At 43.4% G+C, this 12,042-nt stretch overlaps 1 pseudogene; it reads right to left on the bottom strand.

Moving 5' to 3' along the window:
- Positions 1–1,572: 1,572 nt before the first annotated feature.
- Positions 1,573–7,679, bottom strand: LOC132503042 (small integral membrane protein 10-like protein 2A; annotated as a pseudogene).
- Between the last annotated feature and the right edge of the window lie 4,363 nt (positions 7,680–12,042).

Below are 12,042 nucleotides of genomic sequence, written 5' to 3'. Positions count from 1 at the left end.
GAATTTCCTTTATGAGGGCTCAGCGTGAGTAAATTTGAAATGAAACAAACAGTTCACTTACCTGCAGACTCACTAAATCTTCTCTAAGATGTTATTTCTACTATCACTCCTTTAAAATTTTCCCAAGTTATGCGTCTTGGGAAATGTACTGGAAACCTAGTTCAAGTGACCTCCCCTTCCAAAGAGCATCCCCCATTCAAGGCCACTTTAATCACTTTAATGGGGGACAGGGAATAGATTTGGAACTGGAAGGATTTCCTCCTTGGGAAACAATTGGCCAGTGTGGGGACACAGGCCATCTGGGGCCAGTACAGAAGCAGCTTTCTTCCCAGAGGACTGCTGAGCACATAGGCACCCTGACCCTCACTGTTTCAGTTATTAGGACCCTCTGTTCCAGAGCCGGGTAATGGGACCTGCAGGTCAGCCCTGCTCTGTGGCTGCTGAGTGGAACCTGGGTCCCTGTGGCAGCTTTGCATTTTCAGACTGGGGCTTGGCACTATTTCCCTTTACCCATCTCAGCCTGGGTCACTGGCAAGGGAGCAGGAAGGTTCCCATGTATGTGACTATTTGGGGGGCAGGCAGAGGAAGCAGGACCAGGGAAGTCCTCTCTCCTTTAGCGAGCTCTGCTGCGTGCCAGGCACTGTGCTGGGACTCATGTACTTTCACCAAATGCTCTCAATAGCTCCATGAGGTGGGTGTTACAATCCCCATTTTGTAAGGAGACTAAAGTTCTATACTGTCAGGGATCCAGCAGGAAACAGATGGTATACTCAGGGGGGTTAATTGAAGAGAGTTTAAGGAATGGACTATTTACAGAGGTGTGAACAGAGTTAAAGGAACTAACAAGCGATGATGAAACCACGGGGGATTAGCAACAGCTGGAAGCCTCTATCACCCCAGGGTCTAAAGGGAAGGAGAGGGAGAGACTGACCCAGACAGGAGACAGCTGGAGCCAGGAGAGGGTCAGAGGGCCAAAACACTGCATTACAACAAGGCAGGGAGGTCCGGGTGGGGGAATTGAATACCCTGTTCTCTCTTCTCCCACTGCTCCACCCACTGGGCTCCCACCACTGGTTTCCACTGGCCAAAATCAACTGGAAGCCAGAGGACAGGGACGCCTGGATGACGCAGCCTATAGAGGTAAGCCTCGTGAGGGGCACATGGAGACCAGCCAGCCCATGTTCTGAGAGATTAAATAATTTGACCAAAAGTCTTGGGCTGAAATTTAAACTTTGGTCTTCCCAAATCCAGAGTACCACACTGCTGTCCTCCCACTGTTGACATTATCAAGAAGAGCAGCTGGAAATTGGAAGAAAAGATAGACAAGGAAATGAAATTTCAACTTGTAGGCCAGTCCTATCCAAAGTATAATCCAAAGAACCCTAGGCTTTTGTCGCCAGAACGCTCGACAAAAGCTTTATTTCACCCCCCCCGCCCCCGCCAGGTGGAGCTCCAAAATGTGTTTTAGCATGTTGAAGATTCTGAGAGGTAATTAAACCTAACTAATTTTTACTCTTTTCTCCAACTTAATTGACCATGATAACTTTTTTTGTTCCTATAACACCAATTACATCACACAGACTGTATTCTTGGAAACACACTTGGGGAGGTACTGCCATGAGCAGTGCAGCGGTCGATAAAGATAAATGTAGCTGCAGTGTAGAGGATGGCTTGGAAGAGGGCAATGTGGGAAAGAGGCAGACCAAATAGAAGACTCCTCCAGTAATCCAAGTAAGAGATGAGAAGGGCTTGAGCCTGGGAAATTGCAAGAGGAGGGAGAGGAAGAGCAGGTTTCTTTTAGGTGATTGGGATGCATGGCAATGTCATCCACTTGGAGGAGAAATCAGACAGGGACTGCCAAATATTCAGGCTAGGTTGGGATACATTGAGCATAAGGTGCTTTGGGATAAACAGAGATATTTTAGTTGGATATTGAGGATATGAGATTAGGGTTTTGGAGAATAATTGCTGTTCAAGGTATACATTTGAAAACCATCAACATACGGTGACCCTTGAAGACCAGGGAATTGTTGGCATCCCCCCAGGCTGAGAAAGTAGAGCAGGGGGTCGAACTTGCCTTCAGGGTGTGAGGGAACCCTGAAATTACTTAAAATATTGCATATCCATGAACAGGCAATATTTTTTTTCAGGAAAGAGTGTCTCATAGCTTTCAACATATGTTTGAAGGTGTTCTTGAAAAAGAGAAGTTTAAGAACCACTGGTATAGACTGAGAAGAGAGGAGGATTAAGGGTGAAGTCTGCAGGAGAGTCACCAAAGAAGTCTGACCCCTTTCAGCCAGAGTGGTGGGAGCAATGCAAGGTGCAGGGGCCTCAGGACCCACGGGGCCTGCAGGACCCACAGCAGCAGGAAAGTCCAGCAATTTCCAATGATCAGAGAGGTCTAATATGATTAGGATAATCATACTTTACCTACAGATAATCCTTTGGATCTGGCAATTAGGAGCTTATTGGTGGCCTTAACAAGAATAGTGTGAGTAGGGTACTACGTGGGTGAGAATAGAGAGGGTGGAATAGTCAGAAACTTGGAAGGAAGTAGAGGGTAAGAGAAGAGACAAACTCCTTCAAGACGCTTGTGATCAAGGCAGGACTAAGATTGTCTGTTTTGTTTTGAGACTGAGAGCAATAAAAGCAGTTTGGTAATTAGGGCCCACCCCTGAAGAAACGGCTTTAAAAGGAAAACTGGAACTCACATACTGAAAGACAAAACAAGTTCTCTGCATGCATAACAAATATAACACATGGAACCCACTGACGCACACACACACACACACACACACACACAACAGCAGCCAGTGGAAGTAGGGAGAGTAGGTCACAGTAAGGATAAATGTTGAAGGTCACAGTTGAGAGGACTTGCTTTTGATTTGAGCAGCTGGGTGGATGGTGGTGACTTTTACAGGACTGGGGAAGAGCAGGTTAAGGGTCAAAAGCACAAGTTCCATTTTGGGTATCTTTTTTTTTTTTTTAACTTGAATGAGTTTATCTTTTTCCAGCTTTATTGAGATATAATTGACATATAACATTGTGTAAGGTTATGGTGTACAACGTGATGAATTTTTTTGGAATATTTGCATGATTTTATTAGCAGAGATAAGCAATGATCTATTCTCGATGTGATGATTTGATATACATATATGTTGCAAAATGATTACCACAGTAAGGTTAGTTACGCGTCCGTCACCTCACAGTTACCTTTGTGTGAGTGTGTTAAAATCTGCTCTCTTAGCAACTTTCAAATATTGTTAACTATAGTCACCATGCTGTACGTTACATCCCCAGAACTTATTTGTCTTATAACTGAACACTTGTACCTTTGACCACTTTCACCTCATTTCTTCCCCCACAACCTCAACAATCACCAATTTACTCTCTGTTCCTATGATTTTTTTAAGATTTTTTTTTAAGATTTCACATATAAGTGAGAGCATATGCTAGTTGTCTTGTTCTGTCTGATTTACTTTACTTAGCATAATGCCTTCAAGTTTCATCCATGTTGTAGCAAATGGCAGGATTTTCTTCTTTCTACGGTTGAATAATATTCCAGTGTGTGTGTGTGTGTGTGTGTGTGTGTGTGTATCACATTTTCTTTATCCATTCATCCACTGATAAACACTTAGGTTGTTTCCATGTCTTGGCTATTGTAATAATGCTGCAGTGAACATGGGGATGCAGATATCTTTTTGAAATGGTGATTTCATTTCCTTCAGATATATACTCAGAAGTAGGATTGCTGGATCATATAGCACTTCTATTTTAATTTTTCGAGGAACCTCTGTACTGTTCTGGCACATAATGGCTGCACCAATTTACATTCCCACCAACGATCTACAAGGATTCCCTTTTCTCCACATCCTCAACAGCACTTATCTCTTGTCTTTTTGATAACAGCCATTCCAACAGCTGTGAGGTGGTAGCTCATTGTGGCTTTGATTTGCAGTTCCCCGATGATTAGTGCTGTTGAACACCTTTTCTTGTACCTGTTGGCCATTCGTATGTCTTCTTTGGAAAAATGTTTATTCAGGTCCTTTGCCTTTTTTTTTTTTTTTTTTTTTTTTTTTGCGGTACGCGGGGATCTCACTGTTGTGGCCTCTCCCGTTGCGGAGCACACGCTCCGGACGCGCAGGCTCAGCGCCCATGGCTCACGGGCCCAGGCGCTCCTCAGCATGTGGGATCTTCCCGGACCGAGGCACGAACCCGTGTGCCCTGCATCGACAGGCGGACTCTCAACCACTGCGCCACCAAGGAAGTCCTGGTACTTTTAACATAAATAGCTAAGTCCCTTCCAAAGCCTCCTGGTAAAAGGTTTATCACAGTGATTACAGGCTTCAGCTTTCGAGTAAAACAGAAATTTGTTCCAGTCATAGCTGAGTCTCTTACTAGTTGTAGCCCCTTGAAGCTTTGGTTTCTTCAACTGTGAAATGGAGGAAATAAGAGCAGCTACCTCAGAGGGTCATGCAAGCGTTACAAGAAAGAAGGCATGAAGAAAGTTTAGCAGGCTTTACTTAATACTTTTTGCCTGGTATTAATTCACTTTTGTTTCTAACTGCAACTTCCTCAGCCTAGACCTTGGCTCTCAAGAGAAACTGAAGGTTTTATGGAAAGGATGGGAATCAAAGTGGATTCAAATCCACAAGCAACTTAATGAAAAGGGCACCGTGGATCAGGAATAAGTGTGAGGGACAGATACGAAGTCAGCATGTGAAGAAAACAATTGGAGTGGTTTTCTTTGCTTCTGTTACGCTTCCTGTTCAGAAAAATGCTTGTTTTATTTCAAGTTTTTAAAAAGTCATTTGTCATGAATTTGGTTTTGTTTCTATTTAGTCTGTGCACGTAAGGAATTCTAGAGTTGTGTGAAGAACGAAATTTTGAAAACCTCTGAGACTGAGGATATTGGCCCTGTCATTCCGTTGTGGGGCAGGGCATTAGGAAACTAAAGGCAGGGTGACCCAAGGGGTTTAAATCTATTTACAACCTAGTTACAGTGTATCCTGTTTTCTCCCTGCTGTGCTGGACTGAGCATCTAACAGAAGACTCCCACACATCTGAAAATAAAGTGAGGTTCTGACTACAGAGTCTGTGAGAAATTGATGCAGTATGTTTCTATTTTACTTTTGTCAAAGGTGCATAATGTTTTCCAGGTTTTTCCGCTCTTCTCCATTCTTTAAAGAAGTGAGAGGAAAGACACTGGTGCTGAAAAGGTGGGGGGTTGGTTCTGGCCAAGAGCCCAGGATTGTCCTTCTGGCCTCAGAAAGGCATGTGAAGATGGTTTGAGTTTTAAATCATCTTAGGGGGAAGAAAGTGGTGTTCTGGAGTCTGACATCATGGTCCTCTGTGGCTTCCACCCCCACCTCAAATAACTGCAATAAGTTGATGTTGGAAAAAGTTGCTTTTGAATGTTTATTCAGATCACTTATTTTGAAACACCTCAAAATGGTGAAAGAATAAAGCAGGGTCATCCTGCTTCTGCCATCTCCATGCATAGCTCATCCCACAGGAATGCGAACAAAGGGTGACGTCCTTGGCCACCTTCAAGAATGTGCAAGGTAGGGACTTTCCTTGTGGCGCAGTGGATAAGAATCCGCCTGCCAGTGTAAAGAACACGGGTTCGATCCCTGGTCCAGGAAGATCGCACATGCCGTGGAGCAACTAAGCCCGTGTGCCACAACTACTGAGCCTGCGCTCTAGAGCCCATGAGCCACAACTACTGAGCCTGCGTGCCACAACTACTGAAGCCCATCCGTCTAGAGCCTGTGCCCTGCAACAAGAGAAGCCACCACAACGAGAAGCCCGTGCACCGCAACGAAGAGTAGCCCCCGCTCGCTGCAACTAGAGAAAGCCCCCAAGCAGCAACAAAGATCCAACTCAGCCAGAAATAAATAAATTTATTAAAAAGAAATATATATATATATATATATATATATATATATATATATATATATATATATATATCATGAGTTCATACTGATACTTGCATTTCAAATTCAGGATTTCAGGATTTTTACTTAACCTCATCAGTCTCATATCTATATTTCCTTTCCCTAGTGTCAATTCTTTTCTCTCACTCTGATCAACACTTTTTTTTAAAATTGCAGTAAATTCATTTAAAGTTTAAAATTTAATCAAAGTAATACATGCATATAAGGGATTTAGGAAAATCAAGCAGTACAAAAGGACATATAATGAAAAGCAGTAAATCCCCATCCCCCCTTCTCAACTTTTGCTTTCCCAACCCAGAGGCAAAAACTTTTACATGTCTGTTTAGAGGTTAACTCCATTTTTCCTAATAATATGCTTTCCTTACTATTTCTTAACTTGATGACATGAGGCATTTTCTGCTGACTTCCTGCTGTCCCCTTGGTTTTCCTCCCCCCTCCATTTGGTTGTATCACTATTTTTAACTCTTTTGTTGGTTACCTTGTTCACTTAAAAAATCTAACCCCTAAATCTGTCTTATTCTTTCAACTAGAGACAGTATCTGGACTTCCTAGTTTAGGAGAATAACACCACTATTCCATTCCTTCCTCTCTGCCTGCCAACTTGTTGCCTGTACTTGTCAAAGTTGGTTAACATTCCCACTCTGTTCTATAATTGTCTCCCCTGCTTTGCCTAGAGATTTACTCTAAAAATGAAAATGCGTAACTAATATTTCCATTGCAATGATTATTTAAATACTGTTCACTGAATAGCAAAGTTGAACGCTATGATTGGATTTTCTGTGACTGCAGAGTCTTGATCCACATGCCAGTGTTCAGATTCCCTTTCTCACACTCCAGGCAACGGCTGAAACACAGGCCACATCTGAGGTTGCTTCATATGTGAAGTATGCTCTTCTTGTACAGTTTGAAATGTTTGTTTTTCCCAGTAGGTTCTGTTTGCCGTTGTTTTTTCTTTTGGGATGAAAAAATGTCTGCCTTCAGATCATGTTGTAAATTTCCTCCGTCTAACTCTATCCGTCTGTTGCCTAGAATCGATTCCATTCAGTTGGAAGTCTCTTCTCTTCTTTTTCTAATTTGGAAGATTTGTCTCCTATTTGGACCATTCTTGTACCGTTTATCTTTTTTTAAGTTGTTAGTAACTTTTCCTTTTTTCCCCCTTAGGGCATCCTGTGCTTACTGTCATTTCCCTACATTCGGTGCTGTCTTTTGTTTTATGGATGCAAGAACTTCTCAAATATTTCTGAGGATTTTCAGATTTTTAAGTTCTGTTCTTTGAATTAGCTATTTCCTTGAGATTCAACATTTAATTATATCTTAGGCTTTTTTGGGTTATATTTCAGGCTTTCAGCAAATGATTTCTAGCCGCCCATTTATATGAAAAGATGGGGCAATGGCAAGACCGGCAGGCAAGTCTGTGCGCGCGAGGCGAGCTGGTCGCTTTGCTCTAGGGCGGGCGAGCTGGTGGGTGGAGCTCAGCCATCCTGCTGGGCACCCCCCCAGAGTGCCACAGGTTGGTTGCTCTAAGTATGTACCTGCAGGCGTACGTTGAGAATCACCGAAGCCACGACGTAGAAGTAGGGGAAGTTCATGCGCAGACCTCCAGACCAGGTCGAAGAAGGTGATCAGCGTGCGTGTGAGCCCCTTGCAGAAGGCGCCGTACGAGCCGCCGGTCGCGGCCGAGCGCGACAGCCGTACCGCCAGGCCCGACAGGGCCGCCGCCATCGGTCTGGTGTGGCCTCCCGCCGTCTCCGCGGCCAGAGGGACGCACGCGGGGGAAGCGGCACGGGAGGTGGATCGCGCGGCCGCAGATGCGAGCTGCGGTGCAGGGCGGGCGTCCTCCGCCTCCTCCGGCTGCGCTCGGGCCACCGCCCAGCACTGTTCTTAAAGATGTTCAGAGAAAGAGATTACAGTCTTTCCGCAGCAAAACACGATGCTGCTTTCCTCCCTGCATGCATCATTGATTTGGACAGGCGAAGGTGCAACTTCAGTTTTAAAAATTAAAATTGATATGATTGTGTTTGGGTGCTGTCCTATAGGTTTTCTTTGAGAGAAGCTAAAGGCACAGGACCTTTTAGCCTTCTGTCTTCTGATTATCTCAAAGGATTGGTTGGAAAACCAGACTTCATTTTTCCAACCAGTTCCCAGAAATGGTTGGGTCAGTCTCAGGGGGACCAACGGGCTTCCAGAGAAGAAAAAGTAAGTGATCAGACTTGGTGTGTCTAGGAGTTTGAGGTTTGACAACAGGTCATGGAGTTATGCGGTTCTCAAACCGTTTCTGGATGTTGAAAGTTATCAACGTGAGCTTTGGGGAAGCGGACAGACACTAGGACCCTGAGTGGGACATTTATTTAAGAGAACACATCAGGAGAGTTAAGGGGAAGAGTGTTCACAGTTTTAATAACCACCACATAACTAGGGTTTGTTGTTCTCATAGGGCTTATCATCTCCTTGACTTATGAGAGGTAGATATCTATTTCACACAAACTTATCTGGATGTCACGCTTCATGGGGGAGAACCTAAGAAAGAGAAGTTTCCCAAGGTCTCATCTTTTTAAAAAAAAATTTATTTAATTAATTTACTTATTTTTGGTTGTCCCGGGTCTTGGTTGTGGCATGCTAACTCTTAGTTGTGGCATGCAAGTGGGAGCTAGTTCACTGACCAGGGATCGAAGCCGTCCCCTGCATTGGGAGGCAAATTCTTAACCACTGAGCCACCAGGGAAGTCCCCCAAGGTCTCATCTTGACTACAGTAAGCTTCTGTTGAGGGGGCTAGTGGATCTCCCACCTCACTGAGTCACAGAATTATAGAATGGCAGAGATGGAAAGTCCCTGAGTCATCTAATCAAGTTTTCAAATTCCTTGAAGATAAAGACCTAGAGGTTTTGTTTAAAAACAAATGAACAAACAAGCATATAAGCAAACAAACAAAAAATAAACAAACAACCTAGGTGCATTTAATCAGAAGTTCAAATAGAGGGTTTAATAATCTCAATATTAACCACTACTTCTAGCGATTCTCATCTTTGGGGAAGTATTAAAAACACTATAATCCAAAACCTTCATTTTTCAGATGGCAAGATTGAAATATACATAGGAAGTGGTTTGTCAAAGTCACCCAGCTGGAGGAGAACAGTTAATATTCCTGAAGAACACATACCCTACAGTTACTACCCATGAACCCACCCACATACGTACAACTATATGTGTTTCTTTAACCTGTTGGTTATGTAGTTGCCCAGTGGATTCATAGGCAAAGAAGATTGTATAAATAAGTATTTTGGGGTCTCTTGTTGCTAAATCCATGGTAAGAAAGAACTTTTAAATTCATTGTACTTTTTGTTTAGCTTTATAATCTCAGAAAAGTCTTTATCACAGCAAAATGTGTTTTCAGAACTTGGCTTTCTTAGGAAACATGAGACTTTGAAATGCAAACATACCTCCTTGCACAAAGAGCTTCAGTGAGTCAGAAGGCCTTGTTTAAAGAAAAACCAACGTTTAAAGTTGAAAGCAAGATGAAAGCATAATACAAGGATTATTTCCTTTATCTTGAACATTGGCCAGAGTTTATTCACCTATGTATACACATTACCTTAGATCAGTGTGTCACGAGGAACATTGTTCTGGAGATATTAATAGGTGTACTGCCAACAAAGCTTTTTCTCATCAAAGTTTGGGAAATGCTGCCTTATGCTACCCTGTCTTGAAAATACAGAAGGCACATTAGCCTGCTGCTTTTGGGCCCAAAGGCAGAGTAAGAAATAGAATACCTAGATGATGGCACAGCAAGGAATCCCTTCTATGGAAGGAGGCTGACTTCTGGGTCCGGATGCCCCTCTCCCACCCCAGGGACTTGGAGGGTAGCAGCTCACCGCTCTGGGCTCCTCTGGCTTGGCCAGTTCCTCATTCCCTGCTTTGACCACCAAACTTCAGCCACACTCACAGGAACAAGGGAGGCATCAAGGAGTTCCATCCTCTCACTTGTAATCTTGTTTTATGATCATTACTTTTCTATGGCTGTGTCAAGATGTTCTGCTACTGATATCTAGTTTTCCCCAATTTTCAGGAAAATAGATTACCTCAATGGATAGAATTTAACACTTAAAAAATTTTAATTTCTTCCATGATTTCCTCTTAAATCTTTGGGCCTGCTACTCCTTATACATATTCAAGTCCAGTATAAAACAATGCACTATCTTACACAATGGCATCATTCGGTATTTTCAGTTGAACAGATCATAGTACTTTGTGGTCTTGCAAAGATCCCTGTGGTACTTAACCCTACCAGGACCCATGGATTGAATATGCTGCTACTGATGCTAAAAGCTCAGCCTCTGTGCACTAGTGTTGAATTGAATCTTGGAGACAGAGTTTTGGGTGAAGTAGAAAAGAATCGCTTGGGGCTTCCCTGGTGGCGCAGTGGTTAAGAATCCGCCTGCCAATGCAGGGGACATGGGTTTGATCCCTGGTCCGGAAAGATCCCACATGCCGTGGAGTAGCTACGCCCGTGTGCCACAACTACTGAGCCCACGTGCAACAACTACCGAAGCCTGCACGCCTAGAGCCCATGCTCCACAAGAGAGCCACTGCAACGAGAAGCCCACACACGACAATGAAGAGTAGCCCCCGCTCACCGCAACTAGGGAAAGCAGCAACGAAGACCCAACACAGCCACAAATTAATTAATTAATTAATTAATTTTTAAAAAAGAAAAGAATAGCTTTATTGCTTTGCCAGGCAAAGGGGGACACAGAGGGCTCCTGCCCTGAAAAAGTGTATGTCCCCACCTAGGAGGATTTGATGAGGCGTTTTATAGCAATAGTTCAAGGGTGGGGTTGCTGACAAGATTAGGGTGTGTACAGGGCCTGCACTCCTTTCATCTCATCTCAGGTGGTTGGTCTCCTAATCTTGATGAGCTTCTCTGGTCCCTTTAATCCTGCTTCAGGTGGTTTCTTGGCTGCTCCTCCCTTGTTTAGCAACTGTTCCAATCGGCCCTCCAGAACTCAGGGAAAGTCATGGGGGCTGGAGTCTTGCCTACAAGAAACGGGGGACAAAAAGACCTCCGTGCCCAGGAGCCCCACAGGGCCCCACTTGGTTTCACTATCTGCTTTTATTGAGGGCTGACACCAGAAGTGGTCACTCAGACTGTGGTCATGCAGCTCCTGAACCAGCTCTTATGAAGACATTGTTCAACAGGTCATCCCATATCTGTCCTATGAAAAACCACACCGTAAACTTAGCTGAGAGTGTGGTGTCAGGGACTAGTGTGTCTTTTGAAGGACTGAAATGTGTATGGCAAAAGTAGATGTTTACTAGATTTTATTGATGAATAAATGAGTAGGAGTACTTGAGGTTCAGGGTGAGGGAAGGAAGAGCATGGCTTGTTTTTAAAATCAGATACCGTATGATGCATTGTGTACTCTGTTTTGCCTTGGTTGTTGGGAAGCTTAGCTCTAAATTAATGCTTGATGCAATAACTATTTTATCCGAGGCTCCAGTCTCAATTATTGGCCCCCTTCCCAGAGGCTTTATTTATTTTTAGTATTCTATTGTACATGTGTTTTTGTTAGCAATGGTTTTAGACTATCATAAGATATAGAATAAAGTGATGCAAGAGGTATGGAGTAGGACACACTGTGGTTCAAGTTGGCTGATCCTCGGGCAAGTCACTTATGTGCTCTGTGTCTTAGTTGCCTTACCTGTTATTATGGGGAATGTTGAGAGGATTACATAAGGCAATGCTTAGGAATTGCCCAGCAGAGTGCCTGGGACGTGGATGGTAAGCATCTGATACGTGTTAACAGTACACAACAACAACAATAAAAATTAAGCAGTACAAATATTTGTTGAAAAAAAAGTTGGTTACCAAATGGGTTGACAATCGATATTCAAAGTTTGAGAGAAGGCTTTATGGGAAGATAAGCCATGAAGCCTGAGATTGTCATTACCTCAACTCTTTCAGGAAGACTTTCAAAAAAGATTAGACTAGAGATTCCATAGTATAAAATGAAATGCATCATGCTTTAACTCCAACATTTAATAGCCATTTTATACTCTTTGGCCTTCTCTTCACTCCAAACCAATCCTC

Source organism: Mesoplodon densirostris, chromosome 2, assembly GCF_025265405.1.
Source record: "Mesoplodon densirostris isolate mMesDen1 chromosome 2, mMesDen1 primary haplotype, whole genome shotgun sequence".
Lineage (NCBI taxonomy): Eukaryota > Metazoa > Chordata > Mammalia > Artiodactyla > Ziphiidae > Mesoplodon > Mesoplodon densirostris.
The sequence above is the reverse complement of the archived record's forward strand: the minus strand, read 5'-3'. Positions and strand labels throughout refer to the sequence as shown.